The 19,877-nt window shown below is 40.6% G+C and overlaps 1 protein-coding gene across 11 annotated transcripts in view; it reads left to right on the top strand.

The window, feature by feature from the left end:
* RAD51B (RAD51 paralog B) overlaps positions 1 to 19,877 on the top strand; it is a 465,772-nt gene that overhangs the window by 313,254 nt on the left and 132,641 nt on the right. The window contains exon 12 of one of the 11 annotated variants that reach the window (XR_011559703.1): positions 15,779 to 15,857. The exons of the other annotated variants lie outside the window; for them this stretch is intronic. The gene's annotated coding sequence lies outside the window, so the exon portion shown is untranslated. The remainder of the gene's footprint in view (positions 1 to 15,778; positions 15,858 to 19,877) is intronic. 11 annotated transcript variants of the gene reach the window in all.

Below are 19,877 nucleotides of genomic sequence, written 5' to 3'. Positions count from 1 at the left end.
AATCAGAGCAGTTATTAATCTTGTAGCTTTGCTGCTCTCCCCCCATAAAAAAATAATAAAAACCCTTTAATCTGCCTTATTTTCCCACGGACAATGAATGCAGAGAGACAAAGACAGGATCAGTGCCAACACAAGGCTGTCCTTTTTGCTACTTGTTATGGCAGGATCTTATACATAAACCAAAGTGGCTCTCCTTTTATAGTAATAGGAGGGAGGAGGGAAGTGAGAGGGAATTAAAGGGGTCAGAGATCATGCTGTCTGATGGATGGCAGAATCTTTTTCTGGTTTATGGTCTCTGGTGACTTCTGGGCTCCTTGCATTTAATGACTGACCTAACAAGACATTTAAACTTTCCTTCCTTTGGAGACTAGGCCAAATGCAAAGTTTGACAAGAATTAGAAAGACTGTATTGTGCCTTTGATCTAAAGGGACTATTTTTAATCAGTCAGCTGAGAGATAAAATGTCAGAGATGTGCCTCCATTTATTTTCCAGAAGCTCTTAACTAAACGTTTAAAACATCTCTTAAACCTTAATATCAGAACCTTTTTCTATTAACAAAAACAGACCAATAACGGAAACCAAAACTTTATGATTCCGAATTGATTAAAACTCATGGCCTATTTGTTGGGAATGGCATGATGCATGTAGGGTTTGTTTATTCTTGTGCTTTGAAGTGATGATATACTTAAAAGCCAAATTTTGTGGTCATGAAGGAAGTGAAATATCATTAAATTATGTAAATTATTGATAGTATTACAGTATGTTCCTCTCTTTTTTCTCTGAAAGGGCTCAGCCTTTTCTGTTGTGGCCCTGTAACCAAATGTTCACCATATAAATTTGCTTTAAGCAGTTAATAGAGTGGAACATTTTGGCCACTGGAACTACGTTTATTAAATAGAGATGTACTTCAAGAGTGTACTTCAATTACTTTCAAAAAGATTGTGCTGTGTGTTTTAATAATTTGGTTTAAGAACAAACTAGTAGTATGTTGCTAAAACTGGTCTTGCCATTTACTCTCACAGGCAGTTCTGATCGTGGTTTGATCATGTTCTCTTAATCAGATCCTCTTGTTCGCTTCTTTTGAAACAAGTTGGAGAAAGAGGAACTTATTTTTATCTAAGGTTTGAATCAAACAGCATAATATATGGGGATATCGGGCACGGTAGAACAAAAAGGGTCAATTACATTTATTGAATTTAAACTTGACGATGACCGCTTTAGACATTAAAAGAGAGGGAGGAAAAACAAGAAAATTTTTTAAAAAACCAAACCACTCCGCGTGATTAGCGTAACACTAAAATAATGCATGGGAAAAGGTGGGATGAAGCTGTAAGTAATTACTATGAAATGGTTTCAGTATACTTTACATTCAGTGAAGTATAATTCCTTTCTGGAAGATATTGGAGAAGAAAACAGAACACTGAACTGCTGTGTAGAGATAGCTATGTGTGTTGTGTAGGGGAAATAAACATAAAAGGGGAAGCCCTTGAGAGAGTGCAGTATCTTAGGGAAAGTAGAGAAAGCCTGTCATTTATCTAAAAGCCCATCTCTAGGGTAGACTGAGTAGTCTGATTTATTTGTTGTTTTGTTTTCTCTGCATGCTTTCCGATTTGCTTTCAGCTCCTTTTGAGCAGACCAGTATTCTTTCCTAATTAGGAGGCCCTGGATTTTGTTCCTTCAACCCTCTCCCCCAAAAAAAGAGTTCAGGGCATCTTGTAAATTATTGCATAAGCATCTACATCGATCCCTGAGGAGTTACAGCTCAGAGGAGAGATGAAGGTAGAAATGATTTATGGCAGACTTTCCTGTTGTTGGGTTTGTTGAAGACTTGACCTCTTTTTTTATGACTTCAACAGCTGTTTCTGCTTAGAGATTTCTGGCATCTTTATGAACTGTTTTTCCATTCAACCTCTCTCCTTTCTCCGCAGCAATGAATTATGTAAGATTACATTCCTGCCCTTTTCTTATTAATTCTCTGGCAGACATATTACTATGAAATGCGTCCACATCTTCTCTTGGAGATGTAGAAATCAGAAATATCCCCTTAACAACATTTATGCTAATAAAATTACACTCAGAATATTTTCTCACAGATAGTCCACCTTTAAACTGAATCTGATTTTTTTCCCTTAAAGCAAGCATGAAAAATCTTATTCCTGACCAGCATTAGGGTAGCAGTTGGATTTCTACAGATGTAATGTTTCCACTTCTTTAGCTATTACAAAAGACAAAGGCTTGTGAGATCCTTTCTCCGATGTTGTTGCCTATCAGTATAAGTGATGGTTAATGTTTTGCCAACTTTAGAGAATTATATTTGTAATTTGTTTTAACCAGAATACAGATAGTCTTCGGACTTACTTACAATAGTAGTGGGTTCTAAAACCCTTTGTTATTGGTTCACATGCGCGCATGAGGTTTCTGCACATGCACAGAAGCTTCCCGGGCAGGTGGGCGGAGTTTCCCGCTAGCAGCGTTACTGGTTCACAGAACCGGGAGCCACCCACCACTGACTTAAAACCATTTGAAGTTATAACAACACTTCTAGAAGTGACCTGCAACTGATCCTCATAGTTAAGGACCATTACAGCATCCTCATGATCACATGATCAGAATTTGGGCACTTGGCAACTAGAATGTATTTATTGTGGTTGCAGTATCCTAGGGTCACATGATTGCCTGACCCTTGGCCTCTAACAAGCAAAGTTAATAGGAGAAGCCATATTTTCTTAATGATGTAATAATAATAATAATAATAATAATAATAATAATAATAATAATAATAATAAAAAATTAGATTTGTATGCCGCCCCTCTCCAAAGACTGTAGTGATTCACATAACAATTGCAGTGATTAATTTGATAGAAATAGTTCATAAAATTGGATATGACTTACTTAACAACTGCCTTGCTTAGCAACAGAAATTCTAGACCCAATTGGTGGTCATAATTTGAGAACTATCTTTATCAAACTGGCAGAGATGGAGGCACCTGATTGAAAGTGAACTGGTTAGCTTGGCCTGGTTCAGATGCATTCTAGATTCTGTTAGTTTGTGAACGGGGAGCCAAAGGACTGCCAAAATTGCAGCAAGTGTTGCAAATTGAGTAGAGCATCTTGAAAAAGGGCCTTTGCAATTGAGCCACTGCAATCACAAGGCCACCATCAAATTCTTTGTGCGCCCCACTGACAACCAGTATGTAGACTTTAACATTTCTAATGTTTCTTTCTAAAACTTCAGTCTCGGTTTTTCAGATTGGTATTAGAGTAATTGTACAGTATATCACCAACATGTTTTTTGCTTACCTAAACATGATAAATACAAAAACCACCCATGTGTCCAAGTAAATTAATAGGGTCCCAATCATTATATGTATTACATCCTCCAAGGAAGATAGGCAGTTAAGGAATATGAAAAACAACCAAGCAAGAAAATATGTGCAGCCTTCAGAAAAACATCTTCAAGAAAGTGACTGTCAAGAATAAAATTCTGTATGTGATTTTTTTAATGTTATTCTTGTATTCCTCCAGTTTTGAACATACTGCACTGCATCATAGGTAGAAACCCTGCAAGATTTATGGGTGATATAGGAAAAAGTAACAGTTAATTTCCAGCATTGCTTTTGCATCTCCTTTGTCTGTTATCATCTCCTAAAAACTGTTTTCCTTATATGACAGTGATGGTGAACCTATGGCGCGGGTGCCACAGGTGGCAGGCAGAGCCATATCTGCTGGCATGCAAGCCGTTGCCCTAGCTCAGCTCCAGCATGGGTGTGTGTGCCGGCCAGCTGATTTTTGGCTCACAGAGAGGTTCTGGGAGGACGTTTTTGGTTTTCAGAGAGCCTCGGGATGGGGGTGGGGGAGGGTGTTTTTACCCTCTCCCGTCTTCAGGGAATCCTTTGGAACCTGGGGAGGGTGAAAAACAAACCTACTGGTCCCACCAGAAGTGGGAAACAGGCCGTTTCCAGTCTGCAGAGGGCCTCTGGGGGGTGGGGGAAGCTGTTTTCACCCTCCCTGGACTTTGGATTATGAGTGCGGGCATTCACACATGCGCAATAGCTCTTTTGGAACCCGAGGAAATGAAGGTTCACCATCACTGTCATATGCACTAAGGGTTTAAAACAAACCGTTGGACATAGTATGACCAAACCGCAATCGTACAATCACATTTCTCAGGTGCAAGCCTGCAAATTTATATAGACTTAGGAACGAGCTGTTCTCACAGTCTTTGTGCACACAAAGAATGGGGATTTCCTTTTCTGCTGACTCAGAAGGGATAAAGTTTTGGAATTTGGTTTATATCTGCCTGCCCTTCTGCGTCTCTCCCTAAGTGGCCATTGGCCTCATAACCTTGACAGCGCAAATTCCCTAAGACTGGGCTTGTGAATTACAGTGGGTGGACAAAAAATGGAAACACTCGACTTTTTGGCATCATAATGTTTGAATATGTTCAAATCAATCAAAACTTGATATATTTTAATATATTTTTTAATTGTGTTATTTGATGTGTTTTTTTAAAAAAACTACCTTTTTTTTTTAACAGAAATTTAAGTCAATTGGTTATAACCTTCTAGAAATGGCAGACCTCTCAGACTTTCAAAGAGGTCAAATTGTTGGTGCTCGAATGGCAGGCACTAGTGTAACAGAAAGTGCCCGAATGTTTGGCGTTTCAAGAGGTAATGTCTCAAAAGTAATGACTGCTTTTGAAAGAGAAGGGAAAATGTCCTCAGCCAAGCACAGGTCTGGTCGAAAGTGGAAGTTGTCTGAGAGAGACCGTCTGTTCTGTCGGGCTCTCTGGTAGAATCCCCCCAAAAATTCACAGGTACAAATTTCAGACACACACACATTTGAAAATTCAAAACAATGTTCTTTATAATGAAAATTCACTTAAACTAAGCCCTCTTTTGGTATAGCAAAGAGCACTCGTCTCCAAACAAACTGGTAATTTATACAAGTCCCTTATCAGTTCTGTGATACTTAGCTTGCAGCTTTGAGGCAATTCACAGTCCTTCTTCTTTCACAAAGTGAAACACACTTTGCTCTGGTTTAGTTTCAAAGCAGGGAAAAATCAGCACACAAAAAGTCACAGTCAGTAAAGCAGTCACGAAACACAAGGATCAGATAATCCTCCACAATGGCCAAACCCACAGGCTGCTATTTATAGCAGCCTCACTGATTACCACAGCCCCACCCAACCACAGGTGGCCTCATTTTCTTTGATAATAATCTCTCAGTTGTTGTGGCCTATGCATCGCTCTCCACATGCGTGGCTGTATCATTAACTCTTGTTCTGAATCCAAGGAGGAGCTAGATAATTGATCTCCTTCTGAGCTGTCTGCCACACTCTCCTCCTCCCTGTCACTCATGTCTTCTTGGTCAGAGGAGCCTTCATCAGCAGATTCCACCGGGGGGGGGGGCAAAACAGGCCTGCAGCATGTGGATGTCTCCCCCACATCCACAGTCCTTGGGGCAGGAGCTGGGCCAGAGCTAACCACAACACCGTCGGACTCTAAAGCGAATTGTTAGAGCAGATCGCAAGACCGCAGCTCCTAAAACCACTGCAGAGCTCAATAGACACGTACAGAACCCAGCTTCCACAAAAACTGTTCGAAGGGAGCATCACAAATCTGGATTCCACAGAAGAGCTGCAAGGTGTTTCCATTTTTCTGTCCACCCCCTGTATTCCTGCCTGGGAACCTGGGAAAGACAAGCTGAGGTGTTAAATTGGCCTAGGGTTGGAGTTGCAGTTCACCTGCTGTGTTCCCTCTCTGTCTCTCTCTTCCCCCCCTCCTTCCCCCCCCCCTCTCACACACACTGACTTGATAAATCTCCTTTTTAATCCAACCCTCATCCCTGTCTTCCACAGCAAAGGACCTACACAAGGAGGGCCTTTCATCTCAGCATATCCCCCTGCTGATTAATGGGATGCAGTGTTCCCACGTAGGCAGAGACAACACTATGTCGGCCGTATAATTAGGAGCCAGATAATGAATGCTTAAAGGCTATTCAGTCAAGCTCTCTCCCACCTCCCTGCCAACCAAGGCTGTTTCTCAGCAGTGAAGCCAAGTGGAAGGAGAGGTGGCACAAATCCTGTTGGCCCTGTGCTTAATTGTAGTGGAAAGCAGGGCCCCAGATCCAGCAGAAGAAGAAGGGGAAAAAACCAGGGTAGGGGGCTGGACAAATGGTTCCCTTTTAATACTCTAGAGCCAAACTTTCGGTTGTTTTTTTAATGTGTTTGACCTTGTGGCCGCAGAAGCTCCTAACACGCACATCACTGTTTGCATTTTTTTTTTTTTCGGGTTTCAGATCATTAGGGAAAGCCATCATAATAAGCACAAGACCCGGCCTTCTCAGTAACCTAAGGGCAAAGATGCTGCTGCTTAGTAGCCTTTGAAATGTGGGAAACAAGCCAGAGATACAATACTATTATTCTTTTTATGGGGCTTTACAGTTACATCACCGTTCATTGTCCAATTAATAGTTGTAAAAGAGGCTGTCCATTTTTTTGTAGCCCTGGGTGCTCACCCGGAGAAAATAATAATCTATTTCTGTAAGTGCTGCTACCCAGGGTTGCCCAGACCTCTGGCAAAAATAAAATATAGCTTTAAACGGAGCTATAAGGCTGTCTTTTGAGCTTCGGTTCCAAGTCAGTAGAATTTACTGCCAGGCTTTTCTGCACCCATTACCAAAAAGTTTCCAAGATGCTTTCTGATATATTTATTAACAGAAAAGAAGCCACATCTGAGGATGTAATGAATCTAAAGCATTCAACTTGCATGCATTGGAGTGGAACTGATAATTCAGCCAGTTTCTAAAATGAATAGGACTGAGCAAGCATCTTGCGATGTGAACAACAGCTGAACTAGTGTCTTCTTCTTAAAATGCAAAGCCCAACAAAGATTCATTGAGGAGAAAAGAATAACCAATAGCTTATTGATAAAATCTTGTTGTGATAGCGTTATGTAGTCCTCTAAGTATGAAGAAAATAAAACAGTGCCTGCTATCATAAATGGATTTCTACTGAAATTGATGGAGGATTAGAGCATAAGAAGAGTCTTGCTGGATCATATCTAAAGTCCATTTAGATTAGTATCTTAATTACCACAGTTGACAATTTAAAGCTTCTAAACAGAGCTTGAAAGGAATGGGCTTTGTTTCATTATTTTTTCTGGCTTTCTGTGATATATGAGTCTGTAAAGATTTCACAAAGAGCACTTACCATTTTAACTTAATACATCCCCTTGGAGCTAAAAAGGCAGCAGTTTTTCTTCTTCAAGGGAGTATCTTTGACGTGTTAGTTGCATCTGAAAAGTTAAAAATCGTGTTACTAAAGAGGATGGGAAGACAACATTTTCATTAACTAAGCTTCTTACAAGAAGGTTTACAGGCATAATGTAGAAACCATGTTCTAGCACCATATTTAGCGTGCTATTTGACAATTGAGCCAATAAATTTTCCACTTTTACTTTAGATATTTTTTAAAGACGACCTGAAGGACTAAATTGGTCATGTTTAAGTGAAACTAACCCTTTCTCAAAAGCTTCTTTTACAAGATAATTATTTAATATGAATCATTTATAAAGAAAATATATCAAACAAAGAAAAAAGAGATAAAGTTGACAAAAGTAAGCAGGAATCATAGCTGATAAAAGAGACAGTAAACAATATCCCAGACCTGGGAAAGGAGAGAGTGTGGGAAACAGAGTCAAAATAAGTGTGCCTTGATTCAGTATGGTAAAAGTAAACTCTAGCAGACTTTCAAGATTCGGAATTATACCCTACAACAATAGAGCTCCAGGAGTCCTTTGAATATCTGTTTCCTGACTTGGTCTACCTTGAAGAACTGACAGATGATCAAGTCAACAATAATCAATGTTTTTCTACTTATATCAGGAACAAAATCCTTCCCTCCCTTCCTCCCTCCCTCCCTTCCTCCCTTCCTTCCTTCCTTCCTTCCTTCCTTCCCTCCCTCCCTCCCTCCCTCTCTCCCTCCCTTTTATATCATCTCAGTTTCCTTCCCCCCTCCCTCCTATATTATCTGTTTCCTTCCCCCTCTATTCTTCCCTCCCTCTCCCTTCTATATCCCTCCCGTTAGCATTATGTAAAGTCGATTGGGCTGAGAGAGAATGATTGCCCCAAAGTTACCCAGTAAATTTCTGTGGCTAAGAGTAGACTAGAACACGAGTTTCCTCATTCCAGATCTAATATTTTAACCATCGAGTTCATGAATATTTAGGGAATTTACAATTCCAAAACTCATAATCTACATTTTGTGTCTCTAAAATACGCCTCCCAGATTCTAGCATCTCTGTTAGGAGGAGTATTTTAGATGGCCACAGCTTCATCTAAATATGTTAAAGGGTTAAATAAGGTTCAGGAAGGAAGTGAGTATTCAATACTCAATCTGAGTATTGCATTGGCAGTTCTATGTTAGCAAAAACTTCAGAAGAGAAGGATTTAGGGTTAGTGATTTCTGACAGTCTCAAAATGGGTGAACAGTGCAGTCAGGCGGTAGGAAAAGCAAGTAGAATGCTTGGCTGCATAGCTAGAGATATAATAAGCAGGAAGAGGGAGATTGTGAACCCGCTGGTGAGACCACATTTGGAATACAGTGGTACCTCATGATACGAACCCCTCGTCATACGAACTTTCCGAGATACAAACCCAGGGTTCGGAAATTTTTTGCCTCTTCTTCTGAACTTTTTCCGTCTTACGAACCCACTGCCCGAACGCTGAACCTGGAAGTTCGGCAAAAGTTCGGGTTCGGGTGGCCGCCGAAAAGCCCCGCCTTTGAAACAGCCGGGGGGCTTCTCGGCATCCTCCCAAACCCGAACGCCAAACCCGAACTTTTGCCAAACTTCCAGGTTCGGCATTCAGGAGGCCGCCGAGAAGCCCCGCCGCCCGGATGTTGCCTTTTGAAACAGCCAGGGGGCTTCTCGGCGTCCGCCCGAACCTGAACGCTGAACCCAAACTTTTGCCGAACTTCCGGGTTTGGCGTTCAGGAGAACACCGAGAAGCCCCCCGCCTGTTTCAAAAGGCGACAGCCGGGCGGCAGCATCCAGCAGAGCGCCATTTTTGCAGGGGGGTTTTCTTGCATGCATTAATTGACTTTACATTGTTTCCTATAGGAAACATTGTTTCGTCTTACGAACTTTTCGCCTTACAAACCTCCTCCGGGAACCAATTAAGTTCGTAATACAAGGTATTACTGTACTATGTTCAGTTCTGGAGACCTCACCTACAAAAAAATATTGACAAAGTTGAACGGGTCCAAAGACGGGTTACAAGAATGATGGAAGGTCTTATGCATAAAACCTATCAGGAAAGAACTGATAGAACTCAATGAACTCAATCTGTATAGTCTGGAGGACAGAAGGAAAAGGGGGGACATGATTGAAACATTTAAATATGTTAAAGGGTTAAATAAGGTTCAGGAGGAAAGTGTTTTTAATAGGAAAGTGAACACAAGAACAAGGGGGTACAATCTGAGGTTAGTTGGAGGAAAGATCAGAAGCAATGTGAGAAAATATTATTTTACTAAAAGAGCAGTAGATGCTTGGAACAAACTTCCAGCAGACGTGGTTGGTAAATCCACAATAACTGAATTTAAACATGCCTGGGATAAAGATATATTCAATCCTAAGATAAAATACAGGAAATAGTACAAGGGCAGACTAGATGGACCATGAGGTCTTTTTCTGCCGTCAATCTTCTATGTTTCTATATTTTGTGAATACCCACAACTTTGCAAATAAAGCTGGTCCGAACATTATGGAAATTTCAATTCCATAGTTGTAATGGATCCCAGATTTCATGCACCATTTGCTCCAACTTGAAAATACAAACAGAGAAAAACACAATGAGAGTTAGAAAAAGAGGGAGAGAGAGGGTGTAGTTTCTAAATAGACATCATGCCTTCTAGTTCTGTCTTAGCACAAAACAATTGGGTGATTTTGGGCCAGGAACTTTTTTTGGCTATATAAAGAAAATTGCAGGCCACTTCCGAAAAAAGAAACTTGCCAAGAAAACTGCAGGGACTTATCCAGGCAGTCCTGGAAATAGATAGATATAATACTATATCTATCTACTATATACTATAATACTATATCTACTACTGTATATTTAAAGGGAACATTCAAATAACACATCCTAGATCTGAATGAATGAAATATTCTCATTGAATACTTTGTTCTGTACAAAGTTGAAGGTTCTGACAACAAAATGAAATTGATTGCCAATCAGTGTTGCTTCCTAAGTGGACAGTTTGATTTCACAGAAGTTTGATTTACATGGAGTTATATTGTGTTGTTCCCTTTATTTTTTTTGAGCAGTGTATATCTATTCATTTTCTGAACAAAGTTCCTTACTAAATTTTTACTATTCTATACTAATATACTATATTATACTATACTTAATAGATTTATTTTTCCTGGTCTTACTTTCAAGGGCCTTTGCTCTCTTTTTTGTCTATTCTCCCAGGTTTATCAATATTCCTTGGGCTTCTAATTGTTTTATAGCTAAGCTGGCAGTGTTTTATTGTTTCTTAATTCCCTGGGGAAATGATTTGGGAGAGGAATAGTTTGGTTTGGTTTGGCTTTCCTTTACCTTGTCCTAACCAACACCAGTTTTCTCCTCCAACCGCAGTGTGGTTAGTCTATTAAATGTGCCTGGGAACTTATCTGTTTAAATGAGCAAGAAAGAACACACTGAATAAATATTTTGCTCTTCAGCAGGTCTCCAAGAAGTGTATGAATGGAAGAAATAATTTCTATTGGATATTTATTAAAGTTACGTTAAAGCTAATAAAGCTTTGTATAAGGAACTTTTTGTGTGAATAGTTGAAGACTGGTTGCCGAAAGGGTTAATAGCAATATGTAGTGGAAATAAACCATGCATGAAAATGAATGAAAAACTAAGCAAATAGTTCAACACTGAGTAGGGACTAAGATATGCATGTGTGTCATATCCTTGGATTGTTTAATTATGGATAAATCTCTGTGGATTGCTTATGGCAATGTTAAAGAAAATGGTTGGCAAAAGAACTATGCATGCACTTTTGTCTGTGGATGATACGAAGCTGTTGGTTGAGGATCCAGACTACTGTATTTAAGTGAATGATGATAGATTTTGTTGATGGAATAAGGAAGGTGGAACTGAAATTAATGTATCAGAACCAAATTAATTATGCTTGAGAGGGAAAATGAACAGCTTCAAGGTATGCATAAATTGGGGGGGGGGAAGTACTGTAGCAGATTTTTGTATTTGTAAATTTGTAAATACAGTGATACCTCATCTTACGAACTTAATTGGTTCCGGGACGAGGTTTGTAAGGTGAAAAGTTTGTAAGACGAAACAATGTTTCCCATAGGAATCAATGGAAAAGCGATTAATGCGTGGAAGCCCAAAACTCACCCCTTTTGCCAGCCGAAGCGTCCGTTTTTGCGCTGCTGGGATTCCCCTGAGGCTTTTAATAGGAAAGTGAACACAAGAACAAGGGGACACAATCTGAAGTTAGTTTGGGGAAAGATCAAAAGCAACATGATAAAATATTATTTTACTGAAAGAGTAGTAGATCCTTGGAACAAACTTCCAGCAGACGTGGTTGGTAAATCCACAGTAACTGAATTTAAACATGCCTGGGATAAACATATATCCATCCTAAGATAAAAATACAGGAAATAGTATAAGGGCAGACTAGATGGATCATGAGGTCTTTTTCTGCCGTCAGACTTCTATGTTTCTATGTTTCCCTTCCATTTCTAATTTTCCCAAGCAATATCCAGTCTAAACTAGCACGTTTCCCCCTAGCAATAAAGCTCAGTTTTCTAATGCTGGATTTAATTTCAGATGACATTTATGCAACAGATCTATTGCCACATGTGCTAGGGAAGTTTTTCCAATATGGACCCTTTTTTCCACGGTTTCTCGATACTGTGCAATTTCCTTTGATTCATTTCACTCTTCTTGATAAACCTAGTTAGGAATATTAACAGTGAGTTTTAAGAAGTTCAAAAGGATGATTTGTCTGTCTGCCTGTTTGTTTCATTCCTACTGAAGAGCCACGTTAAGTGTGTTTCTTGCGGTTTCGGCGATGCTATGCTGTCCCTAGTTACTGTTCCCAAGGGACAAAGCAGGTCAGGCTTAACGTGTCCCTGACCTGTCCAGTGGGAGCAGAGAGAGCACCAAACAGGAGAGTTTTTGTTTTAGCTGTTTATACAGTGACTCACTCTATAGTAACTGGGTTAAAGTCCACTTGAAAAATGAGGAGAACAAAAGGCCTCCTGTTAGTACTGGATATTTGCCTCGAGATATCATAGAAAGGATCTCTTTAAATACTGTAGCAGGATGCAGGAAGCCACAAGCTCACAGGGACATAGCAGCACTTTAGAAAGAAAAACAGAACCTTAGACTTACATCTGCAACTTTCTCCCCTCAATTCTCCAGAAGTTTTGGTTTTGTTTTAATTGCCCACTGGAAGTAAAAATATGGAAGCCTCACATCTTCCCGTATCCGCCACTTCTCCATCCCCACACATTGTTGTTTGTTTTTGTTTTATTCCTTTGCTGTTTTTATGTTTAGATTTTTTAAATCATTCTTTTTCTGTTTTATTGTTGTAAGCCTCCCTGAGTAGTCCTAAGGTGAGATGGATGGCAAATATACTGCTCAAAAAAATAAAGGGAACACTCAAATAACACATCCTAGTTCTGAATGAATGAAATAAAATATTCTCATTGAATATTTCATATTCAATATTTCATTGAATGAAATATTCTCATTGAATATTTCCTTCGCACAACTATTCTACACGGACAACAGCATGTGAAATTGACTGTCAATCAGTCAGCTGTCCTAAGTGGACAGTTTAATTTCACAGAAGTTTGATTTACTTGGAATTACAGTGATACCTTGTCTTACTAACTTAATTGGTTCCGGGATGAGGTTTGTAATCTGAAAAGTTCATAAGACGAAACAATGTTTCCCATAGGAATCAATGGAAAAATGATTAATGTGTGCAAGCCCAAAACTCACTTCTTTTGCCAGCCGAAGCGCCCGTTTTTGCACTGCTGCGATTTCTTGAAACCCCACCTCTTGACTTCCGTGTTTTTGCGATGCTGAAATTTCACTGAGGCTCCCCTCCGGACTTCCGTTGCCAGCAAAGTGCCCGTTTTTGCGCTGCTGGGATCCCCTGCTGGGATTCCCCTGCTGGGATTCCCCTGCAGCATCTCAAAAACACAGAAGTCCATAGGTGGGTTTCCCATGGAGGGGAGCCTCAGGGGAATCCCAGCAGCGCAAAAACGGGCGCTTCGCTGGCAACGGAAGTCCGGAGATGGGGTTTCCCAGCAAGGGGAGCCTTCAGCTGGCAACGGAAGTCTGGAGGTGGGGCATCCCAACGGCGGCCACTTGGGTTCGTAAGGTGAAAGTAGTTCGGAAGAAGAGGCAAAAAAATCTTAAACCCCGGGTTTGTATTTCGAAAATGGGTTCATAAGATGAAGTATCACTGTATATTCCCTTTTTTAAAGTGTTCCCTTTATTTATTTTTTTGAGCAGTGTACATTTAACGAATAGTAACAAACAAATAAATATCTTAGGCTCCTAAAAAGAAGGGGAAAAGTCAAGGCTTGGTGTTTCTATCATTGCCTTTCCTGAGATTGGAAGCAAATGCTTGCTTGGGTAACCTATGACATCTACTGTAGGCTTTCCTGCATACAGAACTATTAGTTATATGACAATCCTCTTTCATTTTTCCCCCAAATTTCTCAACCCCCCAACAATTATTTATTTATTTATTTATTTATTTATATTTTTATGCCACCTTTCTCAACCGACTCAGGGTGGCATACAACATAATAAATGCAATACAAAGTGTATAAGAACTCTAATATTAATTATTAATATTATTAATATTAATACTAATACTAAAAAAATCTAAAAAAAACCATTTATCCTAAAACACACTCATCCACATTCATCCTAAAACACACTCATCCACATTCGTCCAGCTGGGTCTAGCCACTCATAACATTGGCTGGAGTTAGCTCTCAATACTCACAGCCCCCCATGCCCCCATTTATCTGTTCAAATCTTAAAAGATTTTCTAAAATGCACAAATGTCCAACTACAATAAATAGAAATAGCTCTGGAAAGAGAGGAATCCTTATTCAAACAAATTAAATTGATTAAATACTTATCACTTGAGTGTTGCAGAATTTTCAATAAGCTGTGTTTCAACATTTTTTATATCTCAAGAAGATAAAGGTTTTCCTCATATAGCAAGAATTTTGGAGAATATAGAGGTTGACTCATACTTCTCCTCTTTCATTCCATGTTTTATGTCCTTCCTTTGGCTGCTAGAATCACCAAACATGGTGTTTCAAGTATCTGCAAATTTTCTGTCATAAAGCAAGGGAACACACATACAGAGGAAGGCTTGTGGTTTTTAAAAACTGCCCAAAAACTTGTATTTCACTTTTATTTTTCTTTAGAGGGGAGGGGTGAGATTAGGATGCTATGCAATACCGACCAGAAATTCAGCTCGCTTGGAGGATTCAGTTTGAGTTTGAAATAATTTTCTTTTTGGAAAGTATCCTACACAAATTTGAAGTTTGGGGATGTGGTATTTGTAAATGTAGCAAAGCTATTTTGAGAGTTTTATAGGGGAGAGAGGGAGATATCCAGGGGTGGGTTCTAACTTATCTCACTACCAGTTCGTTCCCTCCCACGCCACGTAGTTGTGCCTCATGGGTGTACTCATTGTGTACGCGCACCTGGACAGTGCTGAAAAATCGGAGGGGGGGGAGTCAAAAACAAGATGGCAACCGCATGCACAGTGCCAGAAACCTGGCTTCTGCAGATGCTCAGAAGGAAAATCAAAATAATTTTTTTTTAAAAAAAAGATGGCAGTGCCCACAGACTGGCACCAACCAAACTGGATCCGTGACACCATAATGTCGTCGCTACCGGTTTTGGGTGAACCAGGAGAAACCACCTCTAGAGATAGCTCAGTATTGAAAGGAGCTAACTTTGGCTGTTGCACTAACTGCCAGCGTCTGTCTAGGCCAGGTGTAGGCAAAGGTGGCTCTTCTATGACTTTTGGACTTCAAATCCCAGAATTCCTAAACCAATCATGCTAGCTCGGGAATTCTGGGAGCTGAAGTCCACAAGACATAGAAGAGCCACCTTTGCCTATCCCTGGTCTAGGCCAGTAGTTTTTCCCGACCCCAGTTTACAGTTTCCCAAATCATTTTATTGCATCCGGGTTACTCATGCCAAAGAAAGCAAATAGACCCACAACTTTGATAGCATTGTAGCCTCTGTTCTTCATTAATCCTGAAGAAAATGGAGAGCATGCAAAACACATTTTAGCACAGGTGAACAGTACATTGACCTGGCTTTCAAACTCCAAATAATTTTGCATTATTACAAACAAAAAAGATAAAAAGCATACACACATGCACGCACGCACGCACACACACAAAACCTGAGTATTTATGTAAATTCTTATGTTTTGTCATCTTAAAATAACTACGACTTTGCTGAAAAGACTTTAATACCTTCCTTTACTAAACAAACTAGAATAACCAGGCCATCAATCAGACTCTGTCCTTTGGTGGGTAGCAAGCACATATATGAACTCATTAATAATCCGACAATAACAAGCCAAGGCCTATATAGAGAAGGGAAGCCAAACAAACATTTACTGAACAGAGAAAGTAGCAATAAAAGAAAATGTCAGGAAAAGGACAATCAGCAAAGAAAGAAGCAATACACTGTATTTCATTTCAGACAGGTCTTGAGTTTCCGGAATAAAAATTGAGGATCATTCTTAAGACCTTTCTGGGCTTGTTGAAAACCATGGCAAAAGGTAAATGCGAGCAAATCTATATATTTATTTAAAAATAATTTTATTTGTGTGGATGCCTATCTCCAACCAGTGACTCTGGGTGGCAACTGCATTGGCTTTTATTTGAATCAATGTGCTTAGTGTTCCTCTAGCAGTGGTTCTCAACCTTTCTAAGGTTGAGAACCACTGACCCCTCATATTGTGGTGACCCCCCAACTATAAGCCTTGTGCCAATTCTCCCAATAGAACTTTAAGCTGATTGGCAGGAAGGTCAGAGGGACATCCCCTCTGTAAATGCCTGATTGGTCGGATTGTAAAAATATGTTCCAAGGTGCCAGAATAGAAGCTTTAGTTCCTAACACCATGGGAAATTTGTCTTCTCACATGATCTTAGGTGACTTCTGTGAAACAGTCGTTTGACTCCCAAAGGGGTCCTGACCCCCAGGTTGAGAACCACTGATCTACAGGTAGCCCAAACACTCTTTAGAAAAGTCCCAGTCATCTCAGCCTCATTAAGTAGTCCAGACTGGAGACATGACCAGATCAGCTAATTCTACTTTATTACAACGTTACATTAACAGAATTTTGCAAATCTAAAAGTACAAGTCTCCTCTCATTACCCCTAGAAATCAAGGAGGGCGTCTTCTGAGTCTTTTGCCCAGCCCACTATCCAGCTGCAGGCTAACTTGCCTTTCGTCTGAACAGTTGCCTAGACCAGGGGTAGGCAAAGTTGGCTCTTCTATAACATGTGGACTTCAACTCCCAGAATTCTTGAGCTAGTAGTATGATTGGGTATATTTTTAATCATTGTTTTGCTTATTTTAGAAATAGACTCCCTCTGTCAAGTTGAGCGTTCTTTTTAATGACTTCATAGAAACACCTCTGCATTTTGTTATCAATGGTACCAAAGTGGTTTGCTCTTCCTTTTCTTCTTACAGAAATGTTCTGATGTCCAAAGAGGTATTTTATAACAACTTGGAAATCATGTAATGACTGAGCCAAATCCTAGACACACACCAAAAAAGCTTTTGGCCTACCTAGAATACAGTGATACCTCTACTTACGAACTTAATTCATAACTTAAGCCGCCCTGATTTTTCGGAGAGGGGCGGTATACAAATCTAATAAATTATTATTATTATTATTATTATTATTACTATTACTATTACTATTATTATTTCGTTCCGTGACCAAGGTTAAGTAGAAAAGTTTGTAAAAAGAAGCAATTTTCCCCATAGGAATCAATGTAAAAGCAAATAATGTATGCGATTGGGGAAACCACAGGGAGGGTGAAGGCCCTGTTTCCTCCCAGGAGATTCCTACAGAGGCCCCACAGAGGCTTCTCCCTGCCTTTTCCGGCCCTATTTCCTCCCAGGAGATTCCTAGAGAGGCCCCACAGAAGCTTCTCCCTGTCTTTTCCGGTTACAGTTTCAGAGGCTCAGGTTTGTAAGTGGAAAATGGTTCTTGAGAAGAGGCAAAAAAATCTTGAACATCCGTTTCTTATCTAGAAAATTTCATAAGTAGAGGCGTTCTTAGGTAGAGGTACCACTGTAGTGCTAACTTTCACAGGCTTCTGGGGATGAATGCAGTTATTCAGACAAGAAAGAACTTCCACATCACTGCCAACCATAGAGAAAAGTTGTAAAAAAATATCAGCCAATGTAGAGTTACTAATTATTGGTATTCAAAACAATATCTGCAGATGAGAAAGAATCAAAATGTTGGCAGACAATAAAGCATATATCTCTGTAAATGATTACCAGTCACTTTGAGGCCATGCTTTGGTGGAAAAGTGGAATGTAAATTCAGTAAATAAATTATAGAAGAATAGCCTTTGATCAGGTTTATTTTCATCTGAAAAGTAGAATCTTCAGGGTAAAAATGTAGAATTTGATCAGTTATTTTTCTGCACTGAATGGGCAATGGAAATTCAAAGCATTAAAAAGCAGTGCCAGGCTTTTGTAAATAATTATAGTTCCAGATGTAGCTATCTGTACTGATCCTAGAACATATAAATCTAGCATTTGCCCAAACAAAGATTATTCATCCCCACTATGATTAATGAAGGTTGGATACAGCACACATGACATCTGAAAAATCTTCTATCTCAGTGCATTACTGCATTTTTAAAAAATCCAAAACATGAGAATAAAGAAGAATAAAAAGGGCAGTGTAATCATATTCCTAAGCTTTCTACTTGCAAGATGAAAATTACTGCGTATTTTAAATATGTCTGAACTGAAACAATAAAAAGCAATTAATGTGTAACATCCTGTTTAGATTGCTTTTCTTTTGTTCATAAATCAATCTGTAGATAGGGAATAACCGATGAGAAGAATATGTTCTCCACTTGCACTGCTTCGGAGAGTCCAACATGGGTTAATCTTCAGCCTTGCTGGAAGGGACTGAGTTAAAAATTAACATATTTTACTGGTCCAACCCCCATGCTGCCCTTCCTGGGTCAGTCTAAAAAAACTCAGTCATAGTGAAGGGACACATGAGTTTTTCTCCTAGGACTCTTGGAGTCTAGGAGTGGTTTTTTATTGATGTTTTTAGTACTTTTAATGGTTTTATTAAAGAATATGTCTTATTACTAATAATTTCTTTTTCTCTTTCTGTTTTTCAGATTCATGGAGCAGCTCACCTCGGCGGGATTGGGCCCCTGCTCTGTGGAGCATTGCCCTTAAAAAGTCTTCCCAGGTCGGAGCCTCTTCCCTGCGTGGGTACAGCTCCCGAGACCGGGTGTCGCCAGCGAAAGAGGTCCCTGGCCTGCGCGGCCATACCGTCTTTTGGAGCGATTTTTCAAGACAAGGAAGAGGATATTCGAATTTCCCGCCACAACTCGCCAGCAACGGAGGTCCCTGGCCTGCGCGGCCATACCCCTGAGGATGCGATTTCCTCGCAATATTGGCCAGGGCAAAAGCGGAGATTTCAAAACTCCCGCCAAAAACGCCGCCCAGAAACGGAGCATTCAGCCGATCCCCGTTGCCGTTTGAAACGGCCAATTTAAGGGCGCGGCCATTGGAGCCATGGCGCGCTTTACAGGAGGCCGCCATATTGGGGCAGACCCACAGAGGTCGACTTCCGCCCACCAGAGTCGGAGGACTAAAGGAGAGCCTGACTCATCCCTAGAGAGGCAGGAAGCGGATATCCTTTCCTTCACAGGAAAAGGCTGCCCTCTACTGGCGGTGGCCATCTTTTTGCTCGGTTAAAACTTGTTACGCAGCAAAAAAAGTTTTCTCTGCACTTTGCATTATCGGAGGCTCAAATTCATTCCCAATGGCTGATCTGCCACAGCAGGGGTCAACAGAGCCCCCAACTGTAAAGGCCAAGGAGAAAACACACTCCTCTAAGGCAAAATCGAAGACCTCTCAGTCCTCATCTGGCTTAAGAGAGGCCGAGCGTCGGATTAAGGCATTGAAAGAGCAATTAGAGGCTCAGAAACAGAGCAATGCAGCTTTGTCATCGATGCCAGGTCAGACTGGGGACATAATAACCGGGACCCCCCCCCCCAAGACTTCCTGAGGGAATTGGGTTGGCCACAGACAAAGACTGGTCACCAGATAGGTTTGGGGGCCCATCCCAGGTGGCGGAATCAATAAGACCTGAGGTTACCAGGCCATCTTCCGCTTCTCCCGCATGGCACACGGCACCACAACCTACAGCCACGTTTACCCCAACAGCTGCAGGACTCAGATCCTCACCAGATACCTGGCAACGCTTACCACCTGCCTTGCAAGATATGATAGCTTCAGCATATTCGCATGGCATAGTAACTGGTGTACAACAAGCAAGTGCACCCCCTGCCTCTCCACATCCTCCTCCTCCTCCTTCTCTACAGAGGAATATCTGGGCAGCCCCAGCTCCACCGTCCCCTGCTCATGATTCTTTTCTAGAAGATCCTGCATTTAGAGGACAAGGCTCAGAGCCAGATGATGGCCTATCTGAGGATGAGGGAGCACCCCCAGAACCACCAACATATACAGGTCTCTTTAGGCCCTCTATATTTCGTGTACTGCTGAATAAGGCAAAGATGGCTGT

This window comes from Erythrolamprus reginae, chromosome 1 (genome assembly GCF_031021105.1).
Source record: "Erythrolamprus reginae isolate rEryReg1 chromosome 1, rEryReg1.hap1, whole genome shotgun sequence".
NCBI classification, from domain to species: Eukaryota; Metazoa; Chordata; class Lepidosauria; order Squamata; family Dipsadidae; genus Erythrolamprus; species Erythrolamprus reginae.
Note: the sequence above shows the minus strand (reverse complement) of the source record. Positions and strands in the feature narration are given on the sequence as shown.